The sequence below is a fragment of the Berghia stephanieae genome, chromosome 1, assembly GCF_034508935.2.
Source record: "Berghia stephanieae isolate SIO BIC M18660-M18661 chromosome 1, UCSD_Bste_1.3, whole genome shotgun sequence".
Taxonomy (NCBI): Eukaryota; Metazoa; Mollusca; class Gastropoda; order Nudibranchia; family Aeolidiidae; genus Berghia; species Berghia stephanieae.
Window position 1 is genome coordinate 116,950,970 of NC_088360.1, and position 10,000 is coordinate 116,960,969.

Consider the following 10,000-nt stretch of genomic DNA (forward strand, 5'->3'; position numbering starts at 1 on the left):
TTAATGACATCGATGTCCACGAGGGAATCTTACATTCAAGAGAAGCTGGCCAGGGTTAAATAAGGCTATAGAGTTGTGTATATTGGGATCAGCATATATGCTTTGGATGTCCCCCAAATGAGAACACGGGGACAATTAGGGTAACTACTAGCTCGATAATATCCATCCATCGATGAAGCCAATAGGAGATATCCTATACTGTCTCACACCGATAAAAAACCTTTTCCCATTTTGTTAGAAAAAAAATCCTCCATATTATATCGATTGATGGTAGTGACCCCTGTCTTTCAAAAATACTTAAACCCGAGACTTCGGGTCTAAGAATTTTTGAAACGATGGGGGTCACTTCAAGAGATGGAAAAATGAGGGAAACGTTTTCTGTCCAAAATGAAAAATACAGACTTTTGTGTGCAACAGTAATAATATCCGTTGCTTAAACTGCAGTACTGACCGGGGAATCAGACATTGTGGAACATAGCGTCCAGGTTAATGTCATAGTTTATTTTACAATTTCATGGTGATATAAAGTTCAAATAATGTAGCTACTAGAAGGAGGGCAAATAATATCATGTTTTCCCAACTTTATCTTTACTAAAAGTACAAAACAAAACAAACAAACAAAAGAAAAAAAAGAGTGTCCCTTGGAGTATTTGAACTCTGTTTTTCACGTGTATTTTCTTGTGTGGTGATTGAGACAGTAATGAGATGGCTATAAATTAGTATGTATTTGGGATGAGATGACACACAATGAGTTTATATTTATGGACACAAGTTTGCAAGTTGTGGTTATTGCTGAATCACTAACAGGTGTTCACACATTCCCACAGTATTGGCATGGGTGCCTTCTCATCAGGTAAGACTATCAACAATGTCTTGGGAAAAAAAAAGAGTGAATGTGTACGTGTATGTTCGAGTAGATAGATAGATAGATGGATAGATAGATAGATAGATAGATAGATAGATAGATAGATAGATAGACAGATAGATAGATAGATAGATAGATAGATAGATAGATAGATAGATAGATAGATAGATAGATAGATATTAGATAGATAAATAGATATATAGATAGATAGATATTATTTTAATATTTATCACAATGTTGGAGTCAGTCTACATCGATGTTTCAGGCCTTTTATTGTGGTAAATATTAAAATGATAATTCGCTCCATTGCTACATGTCGAGCACTATCTGTACCATATTTGTATCAAACACGATTCAATAGATAGATAGATAGATAGATAGATATATAGATAGATAGATAGATAGATAGAGAGATAGATAGATAGATAGATAGATAGATAGATAGATAGATAGATAGATAGATAGATAGATAGATAGATAGATAGATAGATAAATAGATAGACAGATTTGTTTTATTATGTATTTGTTTCAAGCGATATGACTCGGGTATCATTTCATATACATTTTTAGACATATTTGTGTCAGAATTTTTTTAAAAAGAATTGTTAAACTTTTAAAAATCCCATAAAACATTATTCTTTCAGTTGTGCATGACATTGGAAATGCTGTCAGGATAAGATAGATCTAATGATAAAAATGTAAACTTTTTTGCTAGTTTTGTGAAAAATGCTGAATATTAAAATCGAAGAATTTGAGTTAAAAATTATGTTAAAAATAAAAGTATTCTACTATTTGAACTCTTGCCTTCAGTTATCCGTGCATGCATGGTTGTGGATATTTAGGTTTAAATTAAATAAATGGTCCAAGAGAAGACACACGAATAGATTGCTCTATGTCTGCATGAATTCCGTTTGTATTACACTATATCTTCTTTTTCTGGCACTGAAATGGTCTTAAGAATTGTAAATGTCAATGAGCCAATGAATTTTAAACAGAAATAAACAAAATAAGTTGTAAGTGTCAGTGAGCCCAAAAATATATTATAAACAGATGGGCAGCAAAAAATATATTACTTTATTTGAGGACGTAATCTCGCCTAAATATTATGGTATTCTTGCTGTTTTATACTCTTCACCATGATGATGATTGTCTATTCCATAAAAACAATATATTATTCCACAACAAAAGCAGGATTTTCTGTCTGACGAATAGATCCTTCCATGTCAAGGGTGTGACGTAATCTTATCAACAGAATAGCAACCTATGTCGTGTTATAATAGTCGTGACGTTTTGTCATGCGATCACGATCCATCTTGCTGATAATTGTCCATTGTTTGTGTTTTATGCCAGCGATGGAATCGATGTTATATGATAAGCATGAAGGAAATCAACATGTTAGATAATACGTATCATTAGCGATTCTCCATGACCTTGCAAATTACGGAAGATATAAGCCAACATACCCTATTTAAGAAGTCAATTGTCAACTTACGATTATTATCCCCATAGAGCAAAGCATGGTTATTTAGACCATTATTTTATTTGTGTTGGCATTTATTCGGTTGTTCCCCTTTTCAAATCAACGCAACAGAGTATTGATAGGGGCATTAACCCATAGCAATGTTAAAAACGAGTACAAAGAAGCTAAGGATTATTTACCTTACTCTTAAAGAATAGTATTATTATATAAATTAATTGTTAAAATATGTCGCAAAACAAAAGTTATGCTTTCAACCACTTACAGTTTATAAAATTAAATGATAACAAAACATGCTTAGTGGTATGATACTCGCCTTCGGATCGAGTCCCGTTTTGAGCGGCGCATAGTTGAGTCGGAAAAAGGCTCTTTACTCATATTCTCTCACCATACTCGGGTGCAAAATGAGTACCTGGCCGTTAACGGTATTGTCTCTGTCCGAAAAAGAAATGTAATATCGTCCTACATGTTAAATGTTGCTGTTGGCTAGGGACCCCTTCTAAAGTGCTTTCAGTTCCTTTAGTGGATATTGCGCTATAAATAATCTTACGTTTTTTAAATGTGGCTTGAGAACTCGTTCAATTAGGTTTCAATAAAAATAAAATAAAAAATAGCGGGATATCACCCGTCAAACTGCGTTGATATGGCTCACACCAGGTCTTTGCAATCCTAATCAGCATAATGTTACAAGAAGAAAAAATAACTTGGGGACAGACAATCTTATAAAACTACTTCACTAGAGCAAAAAGGGCCGTAAAGTCTATTTTTATCACGATTTTGAGGCGTTAAATGGATAGAACTAATTGCTTGCTATCCACTGTATAATATGATGCTAGTCTGCCATGAAGTACTTTCTGCTCAATTTAAAAGACCCAGCTGTCTAATCAGAGCTGGGAGGTTCGCAGGGTCAGAACAAATCTTGATTGCACTCAGAATCGGTATCATTCCCTTTGTTTATGAGGTAAATAGCCTACTCTGAGATATTGTCCGCTATACCTGTATGATAACAAATCGTAATATAGTAATTCTATAAACCATAAAAACTGTTCGGTCAGTTTATTGTGATAAAACTGAAATAATAGCACATAAAAAATCCCAACTGTTGAGATGACAAAATGTCATTTTAACATTTTTGATTTATCACCATCATCATCATCATCATCATCATCATCATCATCATCATCATCATCATCATCATTATCATCATCACGACGACGACGATGACGGCGGCGGTGGCGGGTTGTCATCGTAGTGATTGTTATGCATCACTTTGACTACAAACACAACCGATATCGTCATATTATCACTAAATCATATTACTGTCACCTTTTTGTGGCAACAAAAACAGCCTACCCCCTCCAATTTCTACCCCACCCCCCCCCCCACCCCCCCCCTCTCTCTCTCTCTCTCTCTCTCTCTCTCTCTCTCTCTCTCTCTCTCTCTCTCTCTCTCTCTCTCTCTCTCTCTCTCCCACTCAAAGTATACCATACCCAGTTGTTGTAATATTAGGGAAACTCAAATTCAAAATACAATTTCATTGACTTCATTTAACTTTTTAATTTGCTGCATACTGACAAGCTATCGCAAACGTGAAATTAAGCAATACTTTAATTATAAAGATTATTAAAGTTATTTATAGTTAGAACGTATTTGCATAGCCCACGCACACCAAACTATACGTTAAATTGCATCCCATAGATCTACAGAAATAACCACCAATAATTATTGCAATGACGCTTTATGAGAATGGAACCACAGTACTTACATAAGTATCGTGTATACATCTCTAGATACGCATAATACTGTTGCGCAATAATAAATGCATGATCTCACTTATCACAACGAACATGTGACAAGATGTGATTACGAGTAGTAACATCTCTATTTACGACAATAGAATCCCACCTTGGTATTTGTTTGACACAATAAAGTAAGACATATTATAAGATATTCGAAGAGAAAGACAAAGAGATAGTTTGGCTGATAAATATCATTGATATTGATAGATAGACCGACTGATAAACGTAAAGACAGATCAATGTCGTCAGTGAATAGATTGATTGATAGATATATCATAGACAGATATATCGATATTTTACCATACAAATAAACCTTATATAGATGGATACATTGACAAAGGAGAAGGGTGAGATTGGAGATAGCTAGAGACGAGATGAGGAGAGATAAAGAGAGAGAGAGAGAGAGAGAGAGAGAGAGAGAGAGAGAGAGAGAGATAGGGAGAGAGAGATAGATCGTGATTGTGTGTGTGTGTGTGTGATATATATATATATATATATATATATATATATATATATATATATATATATATATTATATAGAGAGAGAGAGAGAGAGAGAGAGAGAGAGAGAGAGAGAGAGAGCAACCAACCTCTTTTCTGAATGGGGTGAGCAAAAGTGCTATTGATTCTTGAACCAAACGTCGTTCTTTCGAACAGAGATTATTTTAAAATAGGGGGAGTTTGTAATGATAGTAATCAAGTCTTGCTTTGTCGTGCCACAAGCTAAAAGACCCCCGGTGTAACGATTATCCGGAGGTTTTTTTCCCCGCCCTCTTCTTTGATTCATCACGTTACAAACTCTTTGTTGCCACAATCAAAAATTTGGAAACCGCCACTTGTTTTATTTTAGGATCTGAAGAAAAGGTATGCAAGAAACAGTGCAAGAAAAACAGAGAGAAAAAGATAAGACTGGAGAATGAAGCAGGCTGATATGTTTTATTTTTCTTGTATTTTTCTATATTTGTCTGACACTGTTTCTTACAATTTTTTCTTCCAGATTTATTGATATAGAGCAGTAAAGTTAGGTGCCCCAAACGTAAACAAAGGTCGAGAAGCACGTGGCAAACCACATGTTCCTGTCTTGCAGCTCACGTTCCAATGTAAATAATAGAAAAAAATAACCTTTAAAATTTGGCTGTTAGGTGGCAAAAGAAACACATATTCATAAATACTCGATCATGCATCAAATAATGTCTAGATATGGATATTTTATGGAACAAAAGGTAAAATTTTCTAAAATTTATCAAAAGTTACAGTCTATCTATTTTTAGACCAGAGCAAATTATTGCGCTGGTGTGAACAAAACGAGAATTATTCGGAGCCTGATTTTCATAATAATTTAGCCTTATATTATTATTTCTGCACCTGTTAGATTTTATGTAAACATATTTTCAATATTGAAAGTGTATTGCCTACAACTCAAACTACAAAATTGGGAGACCTATATTGTGCGTAAATTATTCCGGTCCCTAACGGAAATCACTAGCAACTTGTTATTATTTACGTTTGGGGCACCTAACTTTACTGCTCTATAAGAAGGTTAAGCAGTCTTCTCGGGTATTGCAAGCGACAATACCGCAGTTTAACTCAGTTCTTTAGTCTCAAATGTACCCCTGATGTGCTAAGGGATGATGTGCGGCAAATGGTCTTGTGGTATGACACTCGCTTTTGGATTGGAAGGTCCTGGGTTCGAGCCTCGCTCGGCGCATAGTTGAGTCCTAGAAAAGGCTCTTTACTCACATGCTCTCACCGTACTCAGGTTTAAAATGAGTACCTGGCCGTTAACAGCTTTGTATCAGTCGAAAAAAATATAATATCCCTAACAGAGAGAGAGAAAGCTAACAGCAACAGTTAAACATATAAGACGGTCTGTCTCGTCTTATATGTTTAACTGTTGCTGTTAGCTTTGGACCCAATGCAAAGCGCTTTGAGTACGTTTAGTGGATATTGCCCTATATAAATACTCTAGTTTTTAAAAAAATGATAAATAAATAAATAAATAGCGCACCTTGTAAGCGGTAAATAAGATTTGGAAATTAAATCAAGTACATTATCATATAGTACATAATATAAATTTCGGGTTTGTGAAGCAGATATCAACGGATATTTTTAAACATTACTTTATACCGACGTCTACTTTACTCAATACGCTTTATAATATTATTTAGGTTTCTCCTGTCTGGCAACTTATATTAAATATAGAATCGCACATGCAACATCAATTGACGCTAGCGTAATGTCTTTGGACCAAATCAACAGTGCCGTAAACAATTTTTTTTCTTTTTCTTTTTCATTTTAGTCAGATAGATATAATTTATAGCGCAAATCGATAGATTTTCTCCCTTCTTGTTAAAAGTATTTACAGAAAGTCCCAGGTCATTAAAAAAAAGTTTGAGGAAGGGAGGCCATCTGGACATACCAATATAGTCTGTCATCTGCATTTTTGCCAAATTGGGACCTAAAATTTGCCCAAAAAAAACCCCCAAATTTGCCAACAAATTTGCCAAAAAATTTGCCGAGGAGAACTAAGCGTTTCAGTAAAAAATTAACACGCGATACAGAAAAAAATATATATAAAAGACAATTTATTGACTTGAGAAATGAAATGACTGTGAATAACGTTGTTACAAAGATTTTAAAGGGTCATTATCCGTAAAGAGTAGCTTCCCTTGGTTTGGGCCCAGGAGAACTCTGTGCATGGGCCCATAGACTTCTGTGGGCCCAGGCAAAGCTGCAACATTTCTCAAGTTTCGCACTTTTTTTTTTCGTTATTTTGTTTTCTCTTCTTTTTTCCCCCCAAATTTGCCACGTGATTTACCAATTTTCCCAAAATTTGCCACGATTTGCCATAGATAATATTATATCAAGCAGGATGTCTGATGTCAACAGGAATCAGCCATAATGTTGTCCAAAGTATATAGAATATGAAGTATCAAGTAAATGGTTTGTGGCCGAAATGTTAACAATGATATTTTGTCAATATGTGTTAATGGGGCAAGACGTGTAAAGCGCATTTAACACATATTATACAGAACATCGATATGCTCTTTAAAATCTCGACCGTACGACGAGTTTTCCAAATAGACGCTCAAAAATCAAGAATCAAACACTTTTCCAATGTCAAGATATACAACATCAGTAATGTTTGGGGTTTTTTTTTCATCGAGTTTCATCAATGATTCCGTGTTGAGAAACACTTAACATGTTATTACACGCAAGATATTCCATAATATTATCTATAATAATTGATTCTAATGTTTTGCATAATACACAAGTAAGACTAACCGGACGGTAATTTTCAACATTTGTAGGATCCCTCTTTTATATAATATAGATATCTAGCGGTAACATTTGCACATGTCTAATCATCGGAAAGTTTTCACAGCATCACAGTTTTGTTATATCTAGATTATTGAAAGAGGGAAGGATATTTCATGAGCTACGCATTTGAGAAACATTTTATTTTGAAGCGAAGTTGGGAGCTCGGTCATATACAAAAAGTGGATAATTGTTACAGAACAGAACTAAATCAGGAAACAGAATATCAAGTATCAAAACACGAGCAATTTCAGACCGATGCCAATTTATTAGTTTGGCAAAGGTCAAGCGCAATATGGCGATCGACTATTGAATTTATAGCATCAATGTCCTGGCCTTGACCTTACCGGAATTAATAAATGATTTTATCCACTTTGGGCTCGACACTTCCATTTGATACCTGGTGATGTATGACCAGGTGGAAATCAATCAGGAACTATTGACCTCTCGTGGGAGGAAATGTTACCAGCTTATGTCTTGAACGCTATGAAACATGATCATTAATTGATTATTGTTACACATCGGACCGGCTTTATTAGTGATGTGCCTTTGTGTGAGTGTGTGTGAGTGTGTGTGTGTGTGTGTGTGTGTGTTGTGTGTGTGCGTGCGCGTGTGCGAGCATACAATAGAATGAATAAAATTGACATCGCACAGATCTTTATTGTTTTTGTTTGTTTGTTTTGTGTGTGCGTGTGTGTGTGTGTGTGTGTGTGTGTGTGTTGGGGGGTGGGGGGGGGGGGGGGGGGGGGGTGTTTAACCGCCAAAGAGCCAATTAGTAACAACTGCGCCCAGTTTTGTGTGTTAGTTACGATTATTCTGTCGGGCAAGATTGATGAGCTATGAAATTAAAAGCACAACAGGGCAGCAAGGATTTGAATGGAAAATACGTTTTCCCCTAAATAGTCTAACGCTGTGGCCTACTAATGAGCCAAGCTGTCATAGTGTTCTATTATTGGCCACTGGCATATATTTAGACTCTACTGGTCTTTTAATCGAATACAATTATGGGCTATTTTAACAATTGTGAAATATTTAACCAGTCAATTGTCGTATACTGGAAAAACATGTAGGTATTTAAAATGTGGTCAGTAAACTCGTCAGACTTCGAAAAGTCCCCGGTTTGAGAGTTAATACCAAGATGGGAGTCATTTTAATCGATCGATATATAAAGGACGAGTTTTCTGACCAAATTCTTAAATATTATTTTTTTTCCAGAGTACGGCAGTTAGCAGGTTAGGATTGGTTGGAGAGTGTCTTCATGACTCTAATAGACCATAATTGAGCTATCCGACACATGGATTATATTACCAATAATATGTGGGTTCATTGTTCCAGTTTGAAACAGAACAACTTACTTACTTAGGTCGCCCCTTGGAGCGCCCAACACGAGCCACAAGTCTTCGCCATTCTGTCCTGTCCTCCATGAGTGTACGCAGCTCCCCGGGTGTTGTCCATTCCTGTGTCATCTAGCAGACAGTCAATGTATGTTGTATTCTGCCTGCCTATGTTTCTGGTTCATGTTCCACAGAATGCGTTCACTACCGAACAAGATTTGTTGCTTCGAAATCATCTTGTGTCCGCAGTGCAGCGCAAGGTCTCAGTCTCTGTGACTCGGGGGGGGGGGGGGGGGGGGGGGGGTCACCGTAGAGCTCTTCATTTGACGACATGTGCTCTTTCCAGCTTACATTGAAGACCATCGCAGCATACGAGTGTAGCAAAACAAGACTGTGATTTAAAAAAAAGATATCAGTGTTATCTAAGATGTGATGTCTATGAGACCCATTGTCTCAAACAGATATTATGTCGTGATGGGGCGGATGTCAAAAAGTAAATACACAGTTAACTCACTTTTCACCAGCCATTTTTAAGATTTGCCCCATAAACTATTATAACATTAAGTTAAAAAAACTCACTCAATCCTAGCCTTCTACCTACTTACAGTCCACTTTCAAACGAAATTTTTGGTAGTTTTCAAATTTTAAAAAAGATTTATATTCAGTTACTCAATCTTATACAAAATTGGCATATACACAGTTTTATTCAAATGCAAATATCATGTAAAAACTAATTTCTATAATGTATCGCCGAATAGGCGTCAGGTCTCGTCCTACATGTTCCGTGATGCTGTTGGCTGGTGACCCCGTGTAATACGTTTTAAGCACGTTTAGTGGATATTGCGCTATATAAATGTTCTAAATTCATGGTCATGTATATATCATTTGTCTCAAAAATGTATGAGTAGCCAGAGACAAATAGCGAGAAAGTCGGCTCTACGGTTGAGGAGCTAAATACATGCTATATATAGTTTTGTTCAGCAAAAAGTCCTAAAAGATAAAGTTCAGTTCTTAAAGCTTAGAACGAGAAATAATTTATTTAATAATTATGATAAGCAAATTATATTAGAATAAGGAAAATTGTTGTATCGCAACGAATGTGACGATTTTCCTATAATTTATAAGGACATTAAGTAAGGTGATCGGAAGAAAGAAATTGAGCTTTTGCACTTTATGAAAATCTATCGATTGTTCCTAGTAGAATGTTT

General features: G+C 35.7%; 1 protein-coding gene across 2 annotated transcripts in view; it reads left to right on the plus strand.

Annotated features, from left to right (window-relative positions):
* The window catches only part of LOC144962867 (receptor-type tyrosine-protein phosphatase epsilon-like), a 134,148-nt gene that overhangs the window by 3,847 nt on the left and 120,301 nt on the right, over positions 1 to 10,000 (plus strand). The window lies entirely within an intron of this gene.